Consider the following 22361-nt stretch of genomic DNA (forward strand, 5'->3'; position numbering starts at 1 on the left):
TGCTATCCGAAGCTGGACTTTGGGTCTCACTAAATCTAAGGCCATCGCTCTGGTCACTACTGTGCAGCTGCCTCTAATAAAAGTGCAACACCAACTTGAATGTACATGCTACTGATGAGGGTTTGGGGTGAGAGGTGCTCGATACCCCAAAGTACCAACACACTGGGTCCTGCCGAAAGAATTCGACTCAAGCCTTCTCAGCCAAGGGAAAAGATAAAGTTTATTAAGAGTTGGCCAAATAGGCCTGCCCCAAGACATCCCACCCCTTGCGACGCCTGTAAGGAAAGCGGGCCAGATCAACCTGAGCTAGATTGGATCTGACCACCTTCATGGAGGCAAGATGGAGATTATATACACAAAGGTTGTGGGAGGGATTGAGGGGTGGTCTGGGGTGGCCAGGGGAGGGGTCTAGGGAGGGACTTAAGGAGGAGTCTAAGGAGGAGCTTGAAGGGACTGGGATGCGGTCAGACTCCAGGGTGGGGGAAATAGCTGAAGGCTATATGGAAATGACAGACCATAAAGGCTAGGGTAACAGAGCTAGGGTATAGATATTTTGATCAGGATTAAGGATGGGAAACAGGATTAAGGGTGGGAAACAGCTGGACAATAGAGGACTGGGCAAGGTAGGCATTTGGGATTAATGGTTATAGCCTCAGGCCAGGGCCAGGTCGAGTGGGAAGATTCAAGGAGAGTTCAAGGGTTCAAGGGGTTCCCAGAGACTGTGCCCTCATCACTACTAAATATTGAAATTATGCTGCTTAAAATATACCTTTGGAAATTTTTTTTTGCCGTACTAATGTGTCATTGATCTTGGCTTCTGGCCAATCATCACAATAAGTTTCCCACCAGTTTCGGAGGAAAACATGGTAATAATTAACCCTGAAAATTCCCTAAGGCAGCATTAAAGAAACTTTAATTTTGTACTGAGACAGCCTTCATATTCTTCCATTATGCAACTCACACTGAATTTATTCCTCCTTCTTAACCAAACAGCCAGCATTTATGGAGCCCTTACTCTGTGGCTGGTGCTAGAGATGCAAAAGCAAAGAACCGAAAAAGAGTCCTTGGAGAATTTGTAGTCTACAGGGAAACATTTAAATATAAAGTGAATAAAAAGTTTGTGGAAGGAAATTTAAGGTAAAATTTTGATGATTTTTTGGTGGGGAGCTCTAACAGCTGGAGGACTCTGGGGTCAGAGGGCTTGTGTTCAAAGCCCTCTTGTGCAGCCCTGAATATACATTCAGACCCAGGGAAGGCTTGATTAGTTAGGGGAGGTGCAGGAGCTGAGCTGCTAAGGAAATCAGGAGATTCATGGAGTCTGAGGCAGAGAAGAAGGCACTAGAATCGTGGAAGGGGGAGCACAGCCTCTATAAAGGTTCACAGCTGCAAAATGGAACATTGTCTACAGGCAAGAAGTGTCAGGCACTTCACTCAGCACTATGTGATTATCAACTCATTCGATCTTTACAACTTCACAACAACTCTGGGAAGTAGGTGATCTTATAATCCCCCATTTCATGTTACGGATGAAGAAACTGAGGCAAAGAAAGGTTAAGGGACTTGCCCAGGGTCACACAGTAGAAGCTTGATTTGAATTCAGGCCTTGGTGCTCTATCCACTGCATTACTTAGTATGCCAGTGTGACTGGGCAGCCGAGCACAGGAAGGGGAGTAATGTGGAATAAGCTGGAAAGACAGGCAGGAGAAGCCAGACTGGGGCTTCCCACGCCAAACAGGAGTCTGTACTTTAAACTAAAGATAATGAGTCTGGAGCTTTTGGAGCAAGGGAGATCCGAATTGGGCTTTTTCATTTTCCCCTTTAATCGCAAAGAGGGGGCTCAATGTTCCTTCAACTGAGGGGTGAGAGTAAAGTGAGCATTTTCCATGCCCAAAGCTGCTCATCTGAGCACAAGCTGGTCCACTGGTAAGAAGACTATCCCTCTGAATAAGCCCAGCTCGAGCCCCACTGGCTCCAAAGACATTTCCTCTAATTCCCAGCCAGAGGTTGGCAATCCTTCTCTCACTAAGGAGCCCCAACTATTTAAAAGCTCATTTGCAAAACATTTAGTATTAATTAACTAACATTGTTATTTATCTTTTCTGGAGTGGTCTAGTCTCCTCCACCAAACAGCAAACCTTTTCAAGGGCAGACATTCAGGCTCCTTTATGTTCCCAGCCCAGAGAAGGGGCAAGCTGGGCCCCTCCCACATGGTAGGATGTACAAAAGAGAGTAATATTCATGAACCTAGAAGTACCAGAGGCAGATTGCCAAAGCCGCAAAGAGATGCTTTTTCAGCTAGCATAGAACAAAGCAGTCACCAGACCATTCAATAGGACAGAGGTTATTAACATCCCTCTCCAAGTAGAAAGACATTGCCCCTAGACATTGATGGATGTTCTCCTCCATCAACAAACAGATAAGACGTTCAGACCTTCTCTGCCTGTGCAACTCTCATCCATACCTTCCCACAAACATTCCAGGAGGGGATCTACCCAAGGTACTGAGGTCCTTCCTCTTGATCTCTTGACACAGCCTAGGTACCCATGGAGCTCACAGGCTGTCAATCTGCTATCAGTCAACAAGTATTTATTAAGTGCTTTCTATGCTGTGGATACTTTGTTAGGCACTGATGATACGAACCCAAAACTAAATAGTTCCTGCCCTCACAGGCTTACATTTTATCAGGCAAGGCCAGACAACAGGTATTTATTAAGCTTGCAAGGCATGGTCTGAAGGGTTGGGAACAGAAATACGAGCAAAAAGAAAGCCAGTCTTTGCTTTCTAGGCCCTTACATTCTAATAGAGGAAGACAACATACAAAAGGAATGGGAAAATTGTGGGTGGAGGGGATGTTAGAGTGAGGGGCCCCAGGAGCTGCACAGATCTCAAGGCATGGGGGCAAAGTCTGGAGATTCAGAAGCAGAGCCCGGGAAACTGGGGAGTTAAGGGAAACAGCATTCACATATACAGGTCAAAACAAAGTGCATAACAAAAGAAATACAAAATAATTTTTGGGGAACTTCAAAATGTTTCCATTCTTTACTCTTGCTACCTACCTGGTCTGCCTCCTCTCTTTTCCTGGTGGTATCTCTCTTCGATGTCTTTTATGGGCTTTTGAGGTAGAACTGTTAACTGGTAATCTGCTATAGCCAACTCTTAAAAACTAGATATTTCTCCATTTAATTCTTTGGGGAAGATGGTATTCCAAGATCTGTAACCATACAGCATCACTATCTATGGAAAATCCCGCCTTTATCTGTGGTGGTAGCAAACACCTTTGGCGAACTGCTTTTCTCTATTACATGCCAAATCAAAGCATTGTTAAACAAAGCTGTAGCTGGTGCTGAGTCTTTCAAGGAATTTTGTATATTTTTTACACACACAGGGAAGACACTTTGTTGGAGAGCCTTTAAGGCAGTGTCTGAATCAAGTTATTTTTATAGTCACAGACTCAGAGGTGACTGGAAGGCCCAGGTCTAGTCTAGGGGTGGGGAACCTGTGGCCTTCTAGGTCCTCAGATATGGCCTTTTGACTGAGTTCACGTTTTACAGAACAAATCCTTTCATTAAGGGGATTTGTTCCGTGAATTTTGGATTCAGTCAAAGGGCCGTACCTGAGGACCTAGAGGGCCACAAGTGGCCTTGAGGCCGCAGGTTCCTCACCCCTGGGACTCAATCTCTCACTAGAACAAGAATGTTCTCTACAACATGACTAACTAGTGGTTATCCATTATCATGCCTGGAGATTTATAGTTGGGGGAACCCTCACAACTCCTTTAATGAAGGAAAACCATTCTCTTTAAGGGCAGCTAGGTGACCCAGAGGACCAGGCCTGGGGTCAAGGAGACCAGAGTTCAAATCTGACCTCAGACACTTACTAGCTGTGTGACTCTGAGCAAGTCACTTAACATCTGTTTGCCTCAGTTTCCTCATCTGTAATAAAAGCATCTACTTCCCAGGGCCATTGTAAGGATCCAATGAGATAACGATCAGAGAGTGCTTAGCACGGTGCTTGGCACACAGTAAATGCTGTTTCAGTGTTAGCTATTATTATCTCCTGAGGTAGCCTATCCTGTTTCTGGATTGTTTTAGTGGTTGAGGAAGCTTAAACTTGGTTCTTGTAATTTTCACACAATAAAAGTTCGTTCCATAGTCTGTGTCAGAGACCTTTAAACACTTAAAGATGGTCATCATTCCCTATCCTCTTTCCCCCAAGTCTCCTCTTCTCCATACTACACACCCTTGGTTTCTTCTACCCTTATATGGTATGAACTCAGGGCCCTTCATCATCCTGCTTGGTCTCCTTTGTTGGATAATCTCCAACTTAACAGTGTCCTTCCTAAAGTGGGATACCTGGGGCTGGCTTTCCTCATGTCTCAGCTAAAGCCTGACCTATAGGAAGCCTCTGCGGCTCCCTCTTCATTCTAGTGCTTTCCCTCTGTTGATCTTTTCCTACGTATATCTTGTTTGTTCATAGTTGTTTGCATGTTGCCTCTCCTATTCCTTTGTGAACTCCTCCAGGTCAAGGACTGTCTTTTGCCTTTCTTTGTATGCCAGGCACCACTTAGCAAAAAACCCAGCGCCTAAAAGGCACTTAATAAATGCTTACTGACTGACTGACTTACTATCTGGAGCATACCAGAGGAGATTCTAATCAGGGCAGAGGAGGAGAGAAGTCCTATGACCTCCAGAGACCTAGACACTGCCTCTCAGTGCAGCTTAATGACACAGAAGCTTTCTTGGCTGCCAAAGGGCTCTGTTGACTAATAGAGCATTTGCAATCTTCTGAAACTTTACATCTCCCTCATCTTGTACTTCTGAGGTCAATAAGCACGGCAGGATCTTGTATTCTTTGCCCTTTTCAGTCAATTGCCTGACTGTAAAGATGTGATCTGCTATAGAATATCCTTTGTGAAACTTGGCTATTCCTTTCTCGCATATATCTTCATCAAGGATGTCTTCTGATACCTGTGCAGATAACTCTCATGATGATTTATAGACATGAGAAAGCAAGCACATGGATCATTAATTTTTTGATCTCCTCTTTCTTTTTTTTCCAGTAGTGATAATATCCACAATTTTTGCCCAAATGTTAAATCCTCCTCTTTTCAAAGAACCTGACAATCAATCCTATAATGCCCTTAAAATTATGTCATCTCCAACAAATGACTCTTTTAAAATAATGAAGTTGCTGATATGATTGGAAACCTTTTCTGCATCAATGAAGATTTTTGCAACTTTTTCTTTTGCAGGCATGCTACTTTTTTTTTTCAATTTTTTAACATTTTTATTTAAAATTTTGAGTTCCAAATTCTATCTCTCCCCTGTCCTTTCCCTTCCTTGAAAGGGTAAGCAATCAGATATTGGTTATACATGTGCAATTATGTAAAACATATCCCTATTGGTCATTTTGTACACAAAGATTTGAATAAAAGAAAAAAAATGAAAGAAAGTGAAAAAATAGTCAGGCATCTACTTTTTGAGATTATCACATATGCAAATAATAATGCTTAGGACCTTAAGCAAATAATAAGGCAGACAATCAGAAATCTGGCCATTTCATTTTTCTACTTAAAATTTTTCATTCTTCTTTCATACTGCCTCCATTCAAATTCCTGGGCTGGCATTCAAGTCTTTCCACAATCTGATGACACTCTATCTTTTCAGCCTTATTTCTCATTACTTTCTTTCACTTCCACATACTCTATAGTCCAGCAAAACTGGAATATCACCCTTCCTATATTGGTTCATGCTCCTTTCTGGGACTGAAAATGCTCTCCCTCTCAGCCCAAGTCATATTGCCTGTGCTTCTTGGAAGTTTTCTAGGATCTTATCAGATGGTAACAACCATCCTTTTCTCAAACCTGCATTTTAGGAAGATCAATTTGATGAGAGATAATGAATTGGAGCGGAGAGAGACTTGAGACAGGGAGGCTAATCAATAGGCCATTCTATTAGTTTAAGTGTGAGGTGATAAGGGCCTATTGATGGTGACGGCAGATTATATATATGTGGTACGCATGTGTATATGTATACATACATATACACATACACCCATGTGTGTACAGAAACATGTGTGTATATGATGTTGTGAAGATAGAAATGACAGGATTTGGCAACTGACTGGATATGGAGGGGTGAGGCAGAGCGAGGAGTCAAGGACGACTTCTAGGTTGCAAGCTTGGATGACTGGATGGATGATGTTACCACTGACAGTAATGAGGGAGCTAGGAGGAGGTGAAGGTATGTGCCCAAAAAGCTATTAAACTATTCATACCCTTTTGACCCCCGGTGATATTGCTACTAAGTCTATACCCCAAGATATCAAATAAAGGGGAAAAGGACCCACGTGTACGAATGTGTGTGTGTGTGTGTGTGTGTGTGTGTGTGTGTGTACACATACATATATAAGCTCTTTTTGTGGTAGCAAAGAACTGGAAACTGAGGGTATGTCCATCAATTGGGGAATGGCTGAACAAGTTATGGAATACTGTGGTGTTGTAAGAAATGACGAGGGGAATGGTTTCAGAGAAATGTGGGAAGACTCCTATGAACTGATACAAAGTAGATGAGCAGAACCTGGAGAACAACTTATGCAGTAGCAGCAATATTGTAAAGATAATCAACTCTGACTTAGGGACTGATCAACACACTGACAAACCACAATTCCAAAGGATTCATGATGAAACATGGCATCCAACTCTAGATAAGAGAACTAGTAGTCTCAGAGAGCAGATTGAAGCATATTTTCTTCTATTTATTTCTTTTTGGGTTTTTTTCTTGGAATGTGACTAATAGAGACATTTGATTTGCGTGTTTGCAATGGATTTTATTTTTCTTTCTTTCTCAACTACGGAGGGGGAGAAAGGGAGAGAAATTTGGAACCAAAAATGAAATTCAATTAACTTTTTTAAAAAAAAGGATAATGAGTTCAGTTTTGGACATGTTGAGTTTAAGATGTCCATGAAACACCTAGTTCAAGGTGTCCAATAGGCAGGTGGAGATATGAGACTGGAGATCAGGAGAGAGGTTAGGGCTGGACAAGTAGATCTGAAAATCATCTGTATAGAGATGATACTTGAAACCATGGGAACTGATGAGATCACTAAGTGAAATAGTATAGAGGAAGAAAAGAAGAGGACTCAGGACAGGGCCTTGCAGGATCTCTAATGTTATGCTAGGTGAAGATGAAGATTCAACAAAGGAGACAAAGAAGTGGTCAGACGTAGGAAGAGAAACAGGAGAGAGTGGTATCATAAAAATCTAAAGACAAAAGAGTATCAAGAGGGTGATCAGCAGCGTCAAAGGCTGCAGGGAGATCAGAAAGGATGAGGATTGATTTGTCAATCAATCAATCAACATTTATTAAGCACCTGCATGCTACTACTACATGCCAGGCACTATGCTTAGCTCTGGGGATACAAAAAGAGGCAAAAGAAAGTTTCTACCCTTAAGGCACTTACTGGCACCTTGAAGAGAGTAATTTTGGTTGAATGATGAGGTCAGAAGCTGGACTACAAAGACTTGACTTTCTTTGTAACTCCATCACTTAGTAAGGATTTGGCAAATAGTAGGGACTTTGTTGGCCTGATTAAGCTGTAAAGTGGTAGGGCACAAATTCAAGTGAATGTCTGTCATTTTCCTTTTTTGTTATTTTTGTCCATATGACAAATGTGGGAAGGAATCTCCTATCTGTTTTAATTTAATTTCTCTCATCATTAGTGATTTGGAGCATTTTCCCCTATGGTTATTCATAGTTGGATTTCAAGCTTTGAAAACTTCCTATTCATATCCTTTGACTCTTTATCAGTGGAATAATTTATTCCTTAAAATATAATTTTGAATTGAATTCAATGTTAATTTCTAAAAATAGCTTCTTTTTTATAAAAATGGAAATGTATTTGTAAAAGCAAAATTTCAGTGACTGAAATCGGGTAGAAAATGGGGGGAAGAATAAATACTGTGAGATAGAAGAAAAATGTCTGTTTCAGGATGATTTGCTGTCTGGCCTTAGTTACCCTCTATGTAATTTTACCCAGAAAGTGAAGATATAATATTAGTTAGTTAAATTAACCTCCGGAGGAAAAGGGCTCTAGGAAATAATGAGGACACACTATAAGTTAGTAAAACATTCCCTGAGCGCATGGAATAGGCACAAAAATATTAGATTAATATAGGAATAATGGCACAGTGGATAGAGGGTCAGGCTGAGAGTCGGGAAGACCTGAGTTCAAATCTGGCCTCAGATACTTACTAGTTGCATGATCCTGGGCAAATCATTTAACCCTGTTTGCCTCAGTTCCTTCATCTGTAAAATGAGCTGGAGAAGGAAATGGCAAACCATTCCAGTATCTTTGCCAAGAAAACCCTAAATGGCGTCATGATGAGTCGGACACAACTGAAAAATGACTGAACAATGAAGTGGTGGGTACAGAATCAGGCCTCGGAGCTAAGAAGACCCGGGTTCAAGTCCTGTCTCTAACACATCCTGGCTGTGTGACCCTAGGCAAGTCACAAACTGTCAGGGCTCTGTAACCAGAATGGCTTTTGTTTTCTTTGAATGACTCAGCTTACCTCATTGAGCCTCTGGACACTGTGGCTTGCTCTTCCGGGGCAGGAGGCCCGGGGAGCATGCCGGGAAGCAGACAACTTCCTGTGTGATGAGTCATGGGGCTGGCTGAGGGGAGGTGTTAACCTCTACCCTAGGGGGAGGGGCCAACTCAGGAACCAATCAGCCCTGGTCATTCAGGCGGAGCTTGATGATGTCAAAAACCCTATAAGAGGGGAGAGGACAGTTTGAAGAGCTCTTCTTTTCCTTTTCCGGTTGGAGCCAGCGACAGTTACATCGTCAGTTACAGCGACCGTTACATCGTCAGTTACAGTTGCACGCTCTAGGTGACTCTCCAAAACTATAGTTTCAGCAAAGTGCTAACCTGCAATGATGCAGTTTCCTTATCCTCATACCAATGAAATCACAGGTATCCCTACCCTATAATGGAAAGCAAAGCAACTTTTGAAAATGTAGCTAGTTGACAAATAAGCCACAAGTGCAGTTGAACTAAATTTTTTTTTTCTCCTTAAAAGCATCGTATTTGATGGTAACCCATAGTAATCTGTGAACTTGTGTCACACTTGATTAAAGCTTTGTATACTGAAGACCTTTCTATGACAGGATGTTAGTTCTAAGTTATGATTTATAATTAATGGTATGATTAAGACAGTCAAGAAGAAAATTAAATGCAAGTAACTTTTTATTTCAATAAAGATCTTTTAAAACCTTAAAAACCCAGGAAGGAAGGAAGGAAGGAAGGAAAGAAGGAAGGAAGGGAGGGAGGGAGGAAGAAAGGAAGGAAGGAAAGGAAGGAAAGAGGAAGGGAGGAAGGGAAGGAAGGAGGAAGGGAGGGAGAAGGAAGGAAGAGATAAAGGGAGTGAGGGAAGGAGGAAGGAGGGGATAAAGAAGGGAGGGACGGAGGGAGGGAGGGAGGAAGGAAGGAAAAGAGAGAGGGAAGAGAAACAAGGGAGAAAAGTAGGAGATGGAAGGAAGGAAGGAAAAGAGGGTGGGAGCAAAGAAGGAAGAAAGGTGGAGTTAGATTAGAAAAATGAAATATAAATCCATGTGTTCCCTATTTATGTCATAGTATTTATTAACTTTTATGGTTCTTTATATCATGTTAAAACTGTTATAGAATAATAATTCCAAGTGACTCAAGAGAAATGAAATAACATATGAAGGATAACTGTGCAATAAAGCATTTTTAGCTTCTCTGTGACATACCTATTTACACTATAATAAAAATGCTGTGAGAACAGCTTAAAGCTAATGGCCATGCAGTAATTATTCCCTAGTAAATACATTATTAGATACTATCTAGAAATACTATCATACTGTTCCTGATCACAATCTACTAAATTTCTAGTCTTGAGCACTAAACACTACCCTTGTGGCTTTGAAGGCTTAGAGATGTCTCCAGTGGCCTGATGAAGGTGAATGCCTGGCACTGCCAGGATAAAGGGCACAGGGACTTATGAAGATGTTAGGTCACTAGGCCAGTAGGAGGAACATAATTACCAGGGGGAGGGGGATTAATATCTTTAAGGGGCAGTAATTTCAAAGCAGGGTCAGGGTTTAGAAAGGAGAGAGGTAATTAGAACAGAAAAGGTTAACCTCTAACCATTTTTTTCCTTCTGCTTGTTTTTTTTGTTTTCTTCAATGCCTTTCCATCCTCATCCTAGTATTTATTGGTTAGTCAATATGTGCACTTGCTGTATGCCAGGCACTGTGCTAAGCCTGCCATATTGGAAATGAGAGTGGATCTATGAGTTCATTGGCAGAGGGGATTCTCAAGTAAAGAGTATTTAGAGAAACTTGTGTGGATGGTCTGGTTAAGACAGTCAAGAAGAAAATTCAAATGCAAGTAACTTTTTATTCAATAAAGTTCTTTTAAAACCTTAAAAAAACAGAAAGGAAGGAAGGTGGGGAGGAAGAGAGGAGAAAGAAGGAAAGAAGGAAGGAAGGAAGGAAAAAAAGAAGGGAGGAAGGAAGGGACGAAGGGAGGGAAGGAGGGGGGAAGGAGGAAGAGAGGAACAGAGGAGAGGTGGAGGGAGAGGGGAAGGGAGGGAGAGTACTCAGTACCTTCTTTGCAACTTTACCCTTAGAAAGCTGTCTAGGGCACTGATGGCTTGAATAGCTTGCCCACAGTCACATAGCCAGTATATGTCTGAACTAACTCTTCTTGGCTTTGAGACAATCGCTCTATTGATCATACTCAGTTGCTTCTCTTAGATATACACACTAGGTGCTTAATAAATACTTGTTGATTAATTTACTGACTAAAATATAGAAATGAAGTATAATTTTATTATTTATTGTATTTGCTGATAAAGGATTATGTTTTTTTTTTTTTACACCGGAACAGCAATATTTTATACATAAACATATATATATATATATACATACATATATATATATATATATACATATATATATATATACATATGCATATTCCCTTCAACTACCCTAATACTGAGGTCTCATGAATCATACTCATCATCTTTCCATGTAGGAATGTAAACAAAACAGTTCAACTTTAGTAAATCCCTTGCAATTTCCGTTTCTTGATTACCTTTTCATGCTTCTCTTGATTCTTGTGTTTGAAAGTCAAATTTTCTATTCAGTTCTGGTCTTTTCACTGAGAAAGCTTGAAAGTCCTCTATTTTATTGAAACTCCATATTTTGCCTTGGAACATGATACTCAGTTTTGCTGGGTAGATGATTCTAGGTTTTAATCCTAGCTCCATTGACCTCCGGAATATCGCATTCCAAGCCCTTCGATCTCTTAATGTAGAAGTTGCCAGATCTTGGGTTATTCTGATTGGGTTTCCACAATACTCAAATTGTTTCTTTCTGGCTGCTTGCAGTATTTTCTCCTTGATCTGGGAGCTCTGGAATTTGGCAACAATATTCCTAGGAGATTTCTTTTTGGGATCTATTTGAGGAGGCGATCGATGGATTCTTTCAATTTCTATTTTGCCCTGTGGCTCTAGAATATCAGGGCAGTTCTCCTTGATAATTTCCTGAAAGATGGTATCTAGGCTCTTTTTTTGATCATGGCTTTCAGGTAGTCCAATAATTTTAAAATTATCTCTCCTGGATCTATTTTCCAGGTCAGTGGTTTTTCCAATGAGATATTTCACATTGTCTTCTATTTTTTCATTCCTCTGGTTCTGTTTTATAATATCCTGATTTCTCATAAAGTCACTAGCTTCCACTTGCTCCAATCTAATTTTTAAAGTAGTATTTTCTTCAGTGGTCTTTTGGACCTCCTTTTCCATTTGGCTAATTCTGCCTTTCAAGGCATTCTTCTCCTCATTGGCTTTTTGGAGCTCTTTTGCCATTTGAGTTAGTCTATTTTTTAAGGTGTTGTTTTCTTCAGTGTATTTTTCAGTATTTTTTTGGGTCTCCTTTAGCAAGTCATTGACTTGTTTTTCATGGTTTTCTCGCATCCTTCTCATTTCTCTTCCCAATTTTTCCTCTACTTCTCTAACTTGCTTTTCCAAATCCTTTTTGAGTTCTTCTATGGCCTGGGGCCAGTTCATGTTTTTCTTGGAGGCTTTGGTTGTAGGCTCTATGACTTTGTTGTCTTCTTTAGGCTGTATGTTTTGGTCTTCTTTGTCACCAAAGAAAGAATCCAAAGTCTGAGACTGAATCTGGGCGCGTTTTCGCTGCCTGGCCATATTCCCAACCAACTAACTTGACCCTTGAGTTTTTCAGTGGGGTATGACTGCTTGTAGACTAACGAGTTCTATGTTCTATGTTTGGGGGGGAGGTGCCAGCTCTGTCAGAGCCGCACTCCTCCTTCCCCAGGACCCCCAGTCCAGACTGGGCTTAGATCTTCAGCAGGCTGTTGCACTCCTGCTCTGATCCGCCACTTAATTCCTCCCACCAGGTGGGCCTGGAGCCGGAAGTAACAACAGCTGTAGCTGCCCCATCTCCGCTGCCCCCGGGGCTGGAAGCCAAACCGCGAACTCCTTCCACTCCCGCAGCTTTTCCCACTAACCTTCTCCGCAGTCTTTGGTGTTTGTGGGTCGAGGGGTCTGGTAACTGCCGCAGCTCACATATTCAGGGCGCTAGGGCCCCCTCCGCCCGGCTTCTGGTCTGGATCGTCCACGCCGCTCAGGCTGGGCTCTGCTCCACTCCGTTCCCAGCTCCCAGCTCCCAGCTCCGTGTGGAATAGACCTCACCCAGAGACCATCCAGGCTGTCCTGGGCTGGAGCCCTGCTTCCCTCTGCTGTTCTGTGGGTTCTGCCGTTCTAGAATTGGTTCAGAGCTTTTGGAGGGACTCGGGTACGGAGCTCACTCTAGTCCGTGCTTACCAGCCGCCATCTTGGCTCCGCCCCCTAAAGGATTATGTTTATGTCAGCAATCACCTCCTCCGTGTAGCCTTGGGCCTAATACTTTGTACTCAAATCTGTCTTGGTAACATTTGACCTCTCCTACATGTTGAAATTTTAACTTATATTACGCTTATTTACGTAATGTCTTTGCCTTATATTAAATTTGTCTTTGAGGAAAGACCTAGAGATGACCAACCTAGATAAGTTCATAGAAGCTCATCTCTAGTCAGTCAACCACAGAGGTTCTTAAAATGTTTTTTGTATCACAGACTCTTTGGCCAGTCTGGTGAAGCCTATAGAACTCCTCTTAAAATGTTTTTAAAAGCATAAAATAAAATACATATGGTTACAAAGAAACCAATTATATTGAAATAAAGACGTATTTTTTTTCCCACCCAAGTTCAAAGACATTCATTCCAAATCTATATATTCACCCCTTGGGAGTCTGTAGACCCCAGATAAAGAATTGCTCCAGCTTACTATATGCTGCTATACTAAGCGCTAAGGAAACAAAGAAAGGCAGAAACATATCCTGGCCTCGATTCTAATAAGAGGAGACAACATGTAAAGAACTAGGTACGTACAAGGTATACGCAGAATCGATGGACGATAATCTCAAAGGATACCAACCAGTCTGGCTAAAAGTCTTTCAGGCCATAGTAACTCACAGAAATTATTACATGGTTCATACATTGAGGGCTGGAAGGAACTTTGGAGGCCATGGAGATTAACCCACTTAGGATTTAATAGATGAGAGAACACTGAGGCTCAGTGAATTTAAATACCTTGTTGAGGATCACATGGGAAGGCAGCAAGCAAAGGATTCAAACCCAGACTCCAGAACTAACACTTGTTCTGCTACACCATGCCTGCCTGGTGGGACTGTGATATGAAGTGCTAGAGAGGTCCTTAAAGTCATGACTTTAATAGAGTGAGCACATACTGCCACACTATTTTGAATTTCAAAATGTAACAACTTTCTTCCTACAGTGAAGACCAGAATTATCTAATTATGAATATTGCAACTAATTAAATTCCTTACTTAAAAAAAAAAAGATTTTAAATAGTCAGGCTTTACTACTACAAATACTAACCCAGCCTTACTTTGCTGTGTAATTTTTTAAAGACAACTCTGTCCCCAGTGGACAACTGGGCAAAGAGCATGAATACAGTTTCCCAAAGAACTGCTATCAGCAGCTCCACAAAAGATTACTCCAAAATAACTAAGAAAAGAAATTCCAATGGAAACAAATCCACCGAGGTTTCCCGTGAAGCTTAACACACTGTCAAAGATGAAAAAATGTGAAGACTGTCTATGCTGGAGTGGCTCTTGGGAAGCCAGGAACAGTAGCACACTGTTGGGAGAGCTGGAAACTGGTTTAACTTTTTGGAAACCCATTTGGAATTACGCGAGAAAGGTCATGAAACTGTTCATAGCCGTTGGCCCTGAAGTTCCATCGTCGGGTAGATGTTCCAAGAGGTCTCATATTCACTGAAATATTGATAGCAACATTTTTTGTGGTAGCAAAAAAACTGGAAACAAAGCAAATGCCGACTGACTGGATACTAGCTAAAACAAACTGATCTATGAATACAATGAAATATCGCTGTGCTTACAACAAATGATACATTTAAAGAGTTTAGAGAAATGTAGGCAGACTTCTATGAATCGCTGCAGAAAGCACTCAGCAGACACCAGAACATGTGCCCCGCGTGTGTGCTGCACTGTCATTTTTCAGTGGTGTCGGACTCTTCAAGATCCGACTTGGGGGCTTCCTGGCAAAGATACTGCAGTGATTTCCCCTTCCTTCTCCAGCTCATTTTACAGATACGGAAACTGAGGCAAATGGGGTCAAGTGACTTGCCCAGCTAGTAAGTGATTTGCACTCATGTAGATGAGTCTTCCTGACTCCAGGCCTGGCACTCAGCTCACTATGGCACCACCTAGCTGCGCTGACATACAACGTATACAATAATAATAGGAAATGTATTTTTCTCTTCCTTGGAGGGGGAAGTAAGTGTAGAATGATACATACATTGTCACACATCCATTTCTTTTGATGAACTGATTTTCTTACACAGTAGGCACTATATAAATGTTTATTCCTTTCTCTTCCCCTTCCCCTTTTTCACAAAGGAAGGTTCACTGAATGGGTAGAATGGTATAGGTGGAAATTACTGTGATAAAGGAAAAGCATGGCTAAAATGTTAATTTTTTTTTAGGAACACTGTTACACTGTTGGTGGAGTTGTGAACTGATCCAACCATTCTGGAGAGCAATTTGGAACTATGCCCAAAGGGCTATAAAAATGTGCATACCCTTTGACCCAGCAATACCACTTCTAGGGCTATACCCCAGAGATCATACAAGGGAGAAAAGGACCCATATGCACAAAAATATTTATAGCAGCTCTTTTGTGGTAGCAAAGAATTGGAAATCAAAGGGATACCCATCAATTGGGTAATGGCTAAACAAGTTGTATATGACTGTAATGGAATACTATTGTGTTATAAGAAATGATGAGCAGATGGACTTCATCATAACTTGGAAAGACATATATGAACTGATGCTGGGTCAGGGGAGCAGAACCAGGAAAACATTTATACACAATTACAGACACATGATATCTGTGATGACTAACTTTGATAGACTTGACTCCTCTCATCAATACAAGGTTCAAAGACAGCTCCAAAAGACTCATGAGGGAAAAAGCTATCCACATCCAGGGAAAGAATCACAGAGTCTGAATGCAGATTGAAGCAAACTATTTGCTCTCTCTTTTTTTCTCCTTCTTTTTTGGTTTTGTTTCTTCTTTCTCATGATTCATTCCATTGGTTATAATTCTTCTTTATAACTTAACTATTGTGAAAATAAGTTTAAGGTGAAGGTATATGTAGAACCTGTATTGGATCACATGCCATCTTGGGGGAAGGGGGAAGAAGAAGAATGGGGAGAAAATTTGGAACTCAAAAACTTGTGGAACTGAGTGTTGTAAACTAAAAATAAAAAATAAATTAAAACAATAAAATGTTAATTTTTTAAAAAGGTAATTTAGCTCTCATGATAATTGAGAATAATAAAATCTTATTCCACTAAAAATCATAAGACTCTATTCTCCCTTTCATTACATGTCTCATTAACATAATAGTACAACAAAACAGGTCTACTTTACTACAAAGAAGCTGGCAAAAAATGGTTTTTACTAATTAAAATGAAAAAAATTGGAACATGAAAAGGTGTAGAATTTGTTTAACTGATTATCAATCTTTATTTACGCACATTCAGCTTCTGAAAAAGATGGACACAGGAAGGTACTTGCTTTGAGTCAGTTAGAAGGAATTATAGAATCATGGATTGAGGCTAGAAGGGACTGGAGATGTCACCCAGTCCCAGTCACTCTGAACAGGTAAGGAAGATGCCCAGAACCACACAGGTAGTAAGTGCCAGAAGCGTGATTTGAACCTAAGACCTCTACTCCAAATTCAACGCTCTTTCCCCTATACCTTGTATAAAGATCTAGGAAGATCCTAGATGGAATTAAGACGTTTCCCCCCTTGAAAAACTGACTTACAGTTTGGGGAGAGGGAGGTTATCAACACAGCAAAGAGGTTGTCACTTATTACAGTGAATTAATCTGTGAGAAGTAGCTCTGGACAAGACAGGCAACCTTTGATGTGTTCTTTAATGAGCTGCCTGTGTTTCTTCATGAAGGTGAGTCACCAGTGGGTCCAGATTCCCAGGAATAACTTCGCCCACTCTTGCTTTGATGTGATCCTGTTTGGTGATTGCCATGTAACTAGCTACATTTGATTTATGGATCTCCACTAAACTAATTTATAATGACCCCTTTTAGTGCAATCCAGGGAGTGCTTTTTTCTGAGGGAACACATCCTTAGTGTGCCCACTCATTAGGTCCACTAGTGGTCTGTATCTCTCCTGACAATATCACTTACATGTCAGGGAGTGATATCCTCAGTCAACCTGGGCCCTTCCACACTCTAGCAGCGAAGGAAGCTCTTTCTTTAAGATGGGATGTTCTTCAAGCATGGCCCCAAAGAACAGATAGAAGATCCTTCTAACATACCACCCCCCCACACACACACACATACATGGGTGGGAGATCCACTTCTTCCTCACTGAAGTGCCTTATACCTATGAAACCACACATTTGGGAAAAAAAAAACCTTATTGTGGGACATTGCATATATTTTCAGTTTTTTTCAATGAACTGATCACTAAAATATTCTAAAAATATTTTTTATATTTGATGGCTCTCTGGACAGGGGAGAGGGAAGAATACAGGGGGAAAGTTAGGCAATATAAAAAAATCAACAAAATTTATTTTTTAAAAAGGATGGGAAGTCCTTCCTACATTCAAAATTATCTTTTGGGGGGGGGGGAACATTTTCATTCTCTCTGAGGAGGATCCCATAAAAATGCAGCTTTGATCTTTTTACTTAAGTTAAATACTTTAGAGCAGTGGAAAGACAAGCCACTGAATTGGTTACACAATTTGGAATTCATTAGATAAGGTACTAAAAGAATTTATACTCTTTCACTCAGAGACTCTCTTACTTAGGCCATACCCTAAAGAGGTTACTGACAGTAAGAAAAGACCCATGAAAATTGAGGGGATGTCCACTAAAGGGGGAATGGCTGAATAAGATATGGTATATGATTGTGCTAGAATACTATTGTGTTATAAGAAATAACAATCAGGATGGTTTCTGAAAAACCTGGAAAGACTTACATGAACTGATGCAAAATGAAGTGAGCAGAACCAGGGGAGCACTGTACACAGTTAACAGCCACATGGCAATGATGATCAACTGTGAAAGACTTGGCTAGTCTTGATCAAGACAATGATCCAAGACAACTCCAAAGGACTCATGATGAGAAATGCTCCCCATCTCCAGAGACAGAACTGATGAAATTTGAGGGCAAATTGAAATATACTTTTTTCCTTTGATTTTTTTCAATATGGCTAATACGGAAACATGTTTTGCCTATTGATTGTGATATTGCTTCACTTCTCAACAGGTGGAGGAAGGTTTGGAAGGGGGAAAGAATTTGGAATTCAAAATTTTAAAAATATTTATGATAAAAATAAATAATAAATTAAAAAATAAAGTTGTTCACTGTTTTTTTAAAAAGAAAGAAAAAAATCGTGTGTGTAAAGAGTTTCATGGAAGCATTATCAGAGATAAAAAAGCTGGAAATAAAACATGTACCCAATAGCTGGGCTAGCAGTTGGGTTTGGAGGTTTGTTTTTTTGTCCAATTCTGTGATTTCATAGGTGGCACGAGGCGCTCCCAGTGAAGAAACTTCTTCTACCAATGCAGATCTACAACTCAGAGAGACTTGTCTGAAGCACTAACAGTAACTTGCCCAGGGTGACAAAGCCAGCATGCGTCAGACCTAGATTCTTCTGAATGAGGCATCCATACACCCCATTGTTACCTCTCTATGGAAAATTACTGTACCATAAAGAAAGGTAAATATGACGAATTCAGAGAAACATGACAAGATTTAAAGGGAAAAAAGGGAGCCCAGAGAACTATATACACAGTGATTTTAACAACGTAAATAAAGACAGGAATAAGAGGCAAAACAAAACACGCACACGCGCGCGCGCGCGCACACACACACACACACACACACCCCCTCTAGGTCAAGTACAGTGGACAGGGCAGTTAGGTGGCGCAGTGGATAGAGCACTGGGCATCTTCATGAGTTCAAATCTAGCCTCAGACACTTACTAGCTGTGTGACCCTGGGCAAGTCACTTAACCCTGTTTGCCTCAGTTTCCTCATCTATAAAGGAGCTGGAGAAGGAAACGGCAAATTACTCCAGTATCTTTGCCAATAAAACCCCAAAAGGAGTCATGAGGAGTCAGACACGACTGAAAAAGGACTAAACAAAAACAACAATAAAACAACAGTGGATAAGATCAATAGTTCCCCAAATTAAAGCACACATCCTCCTTTCTGTTAATGATCAGGAAACTACCAAAAAGGAAAGTGACAGGTACTGTTAACAGCCATCCAGCTAGGTGCTATTTGCTTAACTGTTTAGAGGGAATGCATTTCACAATGGAGTTTATTTGAATAATGGCTGGGAAGCATCTGTTGGGCAACATAAAAGTATCAAAAAATTTAAAAAGAAGATAAATGAAGCCTGTCAGATTTAATCCAACTTAACTATGGTATTTAATATGTAATGTAATTTATACCTATTTAATATGCTATCAAGTGCCAACTCAGCTTTATTCCAAAGAAATTGTTGGGTATAGTAGCATAAAAATCTATTCTTTAAATAATACTCTTCTAAATTCTCTCAAAGCTTTCCTCCTACCATCTACAGTTAGAATAATCCTGAAAACAATGTTTAAAATATTTTTCTAACTTACTCACATTACCTAATAATGAGGTGCTCTAAACATGAAAACAATGTACCCTTTTCATCTGAAAGATGATGTTTTTAATTTCCTCAAATACTGTAAAATGTCCACCTTTACATAATACATACTCAAGGGCAGAAACATAGGTAGAACCATAGAATCCAGAAATATAGTTGTGGTACATACCATAACTTTGAGTTCTTTTCTTTTTAGGCATAACTATAATTAATTGGCATTAAGACAGACAAATGCAAAGGGGAAAATGCAGAACTTTCTTCTGCTTCTTACTGACTTCCCTGTGGTACTTTCTCTTACTGACTTCCGATGGTACTATCATGATGCCCTCTTGATGGTGGCAGCAGATCTCTTACTAGAATCAAGATACTCAGTGACAAATTAGTTTCTTATATAACCCTTCTGTCAAGTTTAACTTTGTATCTTGTGTTTTCTTCCCCCTTAGATTTCAAAATGCTTATAATTTCTGTGAACAGTTCTTATTAAATATTTCAACATTCCTTGAAACAACTCCAATGTGCCATAAAAATGGAAGAATTTCTATAAGGTGCATTTTCCTAATATTAAGTCCTCCACAAAAAAAAAATGTTAAAAATATAACTGGGATAATATTGAACAAAGGTCAATTTCATTTTCTTATTCACAGGAAGAAGAGATGCTCAGGACAATGGTGGGTGTAGAGAGAGAAGTGATGAACGGCTGGAGCGACATCACAGAAGTTATCTTTCTCAACCCGGAACTGGAATAGGAACCCCCCACCCACCCACATAACATATCTGACAAAATCCAAGCTCTGCTTAAAGATAGGCAGTGAAGAGAACCCCACTACCTCCAGAGACATTGAATTCCAGTTTTAATTACTGAGTACCCTGCAGAGAGTGATATACCTAATAGGGTTTACAACTTACATATAAATAATATGAAAAAACTGAACAAAACCTTCTGATATGTTGAAAACTAAAAAAAAAAATAAGTTAAAAATAAATCCATACAATAAAAGCAAACAAAAAACCACCTTCTAATACATATGTAACTGAGCTGATTAAGTCTCTACATTACACTAATTTTTAACATATTTTGGGAGGAGACATCTACTAGAATCTTGTTCATAGACAAAGTGAGGCTTGCAAAAAGTTTAACTTTCCTCTAATCAGTCTAGGTAGGATTCATCAAGAATATAAGTTTTCAAGAGTTGTTTGAATAATGGAGAGAAGAGGTTTCGTAGGTTGAATGTGAAGTGATCCATTCTAAACATCTGGTATACTTTCAGAGAAAGTTCAGAAGTAGGAATGGCACAACCGAATGAACTGAAATAAATTCTTTTAATATAGGACAATTGGTAATTTCTTCTATAATGAAGTAGTTAAGCTTTAATAGCCAATCCCTTCCTTTCCCCTAAATCTGAGAAGCCATCAAATACCTTCTTTTTTCTCTTAGACTTGCAGATCAAAGTGATGCATTATACTCATTATTTACATTCAATAAGCATTAATTTTTTTCTAATTTTTTAACCTTTTTATTTAAAGTTTTGAGTTCCAAATTCTATCTTCCCCTCCCTTCCCTCCTCCTTCCTTCCCTGAGACAGTGAGCAATCACATATAGGTTATACATATGCAATTACGTAAAACATCCATATTAGTCATTTTGCACAAGAAGACTCAAAAGAAAACAGAGAAAGAAAAAGAAAGTGAAAAACAGCATGTTTCAGTCTGTATTCAAACAATATCAGTTCTTTCTCTCAAAGTGAATAGTATGCTTCATCATTAGTCCTTTGGGATTGCCTTGGATCATTGTATCGCTGAGAATGGCTAAGTCATTCACAATTCTTCATCAAACAATATTGCTGTTACTGTGTACAATGTTCTCCTGGTTCTGTTCACTTCACTATGCATCAGTTCATGTAAGTCTAGGTTTTTCTGAAATCATTCTGTTGTCATTTGTCATTATAGCACAATAATATTCTATTACAACAACATACCACAGCTTTTTTAGTCATTCCCCACTTGATGGGTACCCCTTTGATTGCTAATTCTTAGTGACCACAGAAAGTGTTGTTACAAATATTTTTCTATGAAGAGGTCCTTTTCCTTTCTTGGGGGAATGTCTCTGGGAACACAGATCTAGCAATGATATTGCTGGATCAAAGGATATGCACAGTTTTATAGCATGGTTCCAAATTGATCTCCAGAATGGCTGGATCAGTTTACAATTCTACTAACAGTGCATTAGTGTCCCAGTTTTCTCCCATCCTCTCCAACATCCAATATTTCCCTTTTTTTGTCATGTTAACCACTCTGATAGGTGTGAAGTGGTATCTCAGAGTTGTGTTAATTTGCATTTTTCTGGTCAACAGTGATTTAGAGAATTTTTTCATATGACAATAGATAGCTTTGATTTCTCTGGAAGCTGCCTATTCATATTATTTGACCATATATCAATTGGGGAATGACTTGTAATTTTATAAATTTGACTCAGTTCTCTATATATTTGAGAAATGAGGCCTTTATCAGAGATACTTATTGCAAAATTCTGCCCCCCACCCCAAGTTTTCTGCTTTCTTTATAATTTTGGTTGCATTGGTTTTGTTTGTGCAAAAACTTTTTAATTTTATATAATGAAAATAATCCATTTTATATTTTGTAACGCTCTCTATATTTTCTTTGGTCCTCAATTCTTCCCTTATCCACAAATCTGACAGATAAACGATTCCATCCTCTCTTAATTTGCTTATGGTATCACCCTTTATGTATAAATCATGTACCCATTTTGACCTTATCTTGGTATACAGTGTGAGATGTTTGTCTATACCTAGTTTCTGCCATGCTGTTTCCCAATTTTTCCATCAGTTTTTGTTCCAAAAGCTTAGATCTTTGGGTTAACATATACTAGATTACTATGGTCATTTAGTACAATGTAATTTGTACCAAATCTATTCCACTGATCCACTACTCTATTTCATTGCCAGTACCAGATTATTTTGATAATTACTGCTTTACAATACAGCGATTGAGATCTGATACGTCTAGACCACCTTCTTTTGCATTTTTTTCAC

The 22361-nt window shown here is 39.8% G+C and overlaps 1 protein-coding gene across 1 annotated transcript in view; it reads right to left on the reverse strand.

Moving 5' to 3' along the window:
* The window catches only part of MND1 (meiotic nuclear divisions 1), a 111623-nt gene that overhangs the window by 11735 nt on the left and 77527 nt on the right, over positions 1 to 22361 (reverse strand). The gene's annotated exons all lie outside the window — the stretch shown is intronic.

Source organism: Trichosurus vulpecula, chromosome 6 (genome assembly GCF_011100635.1).
Source record: "Trichosurus vulpecula isolate mTriVul1 chromosome 6, mTriVul1.pri, whole genome shotgun sequence".
Lineage (NCBI taxonomy): Eukaryota > Metazoa > Chordata > Mammalia > Diprotodontia > Phalangeridae > Trichosurus > Trichosurus vulpecula.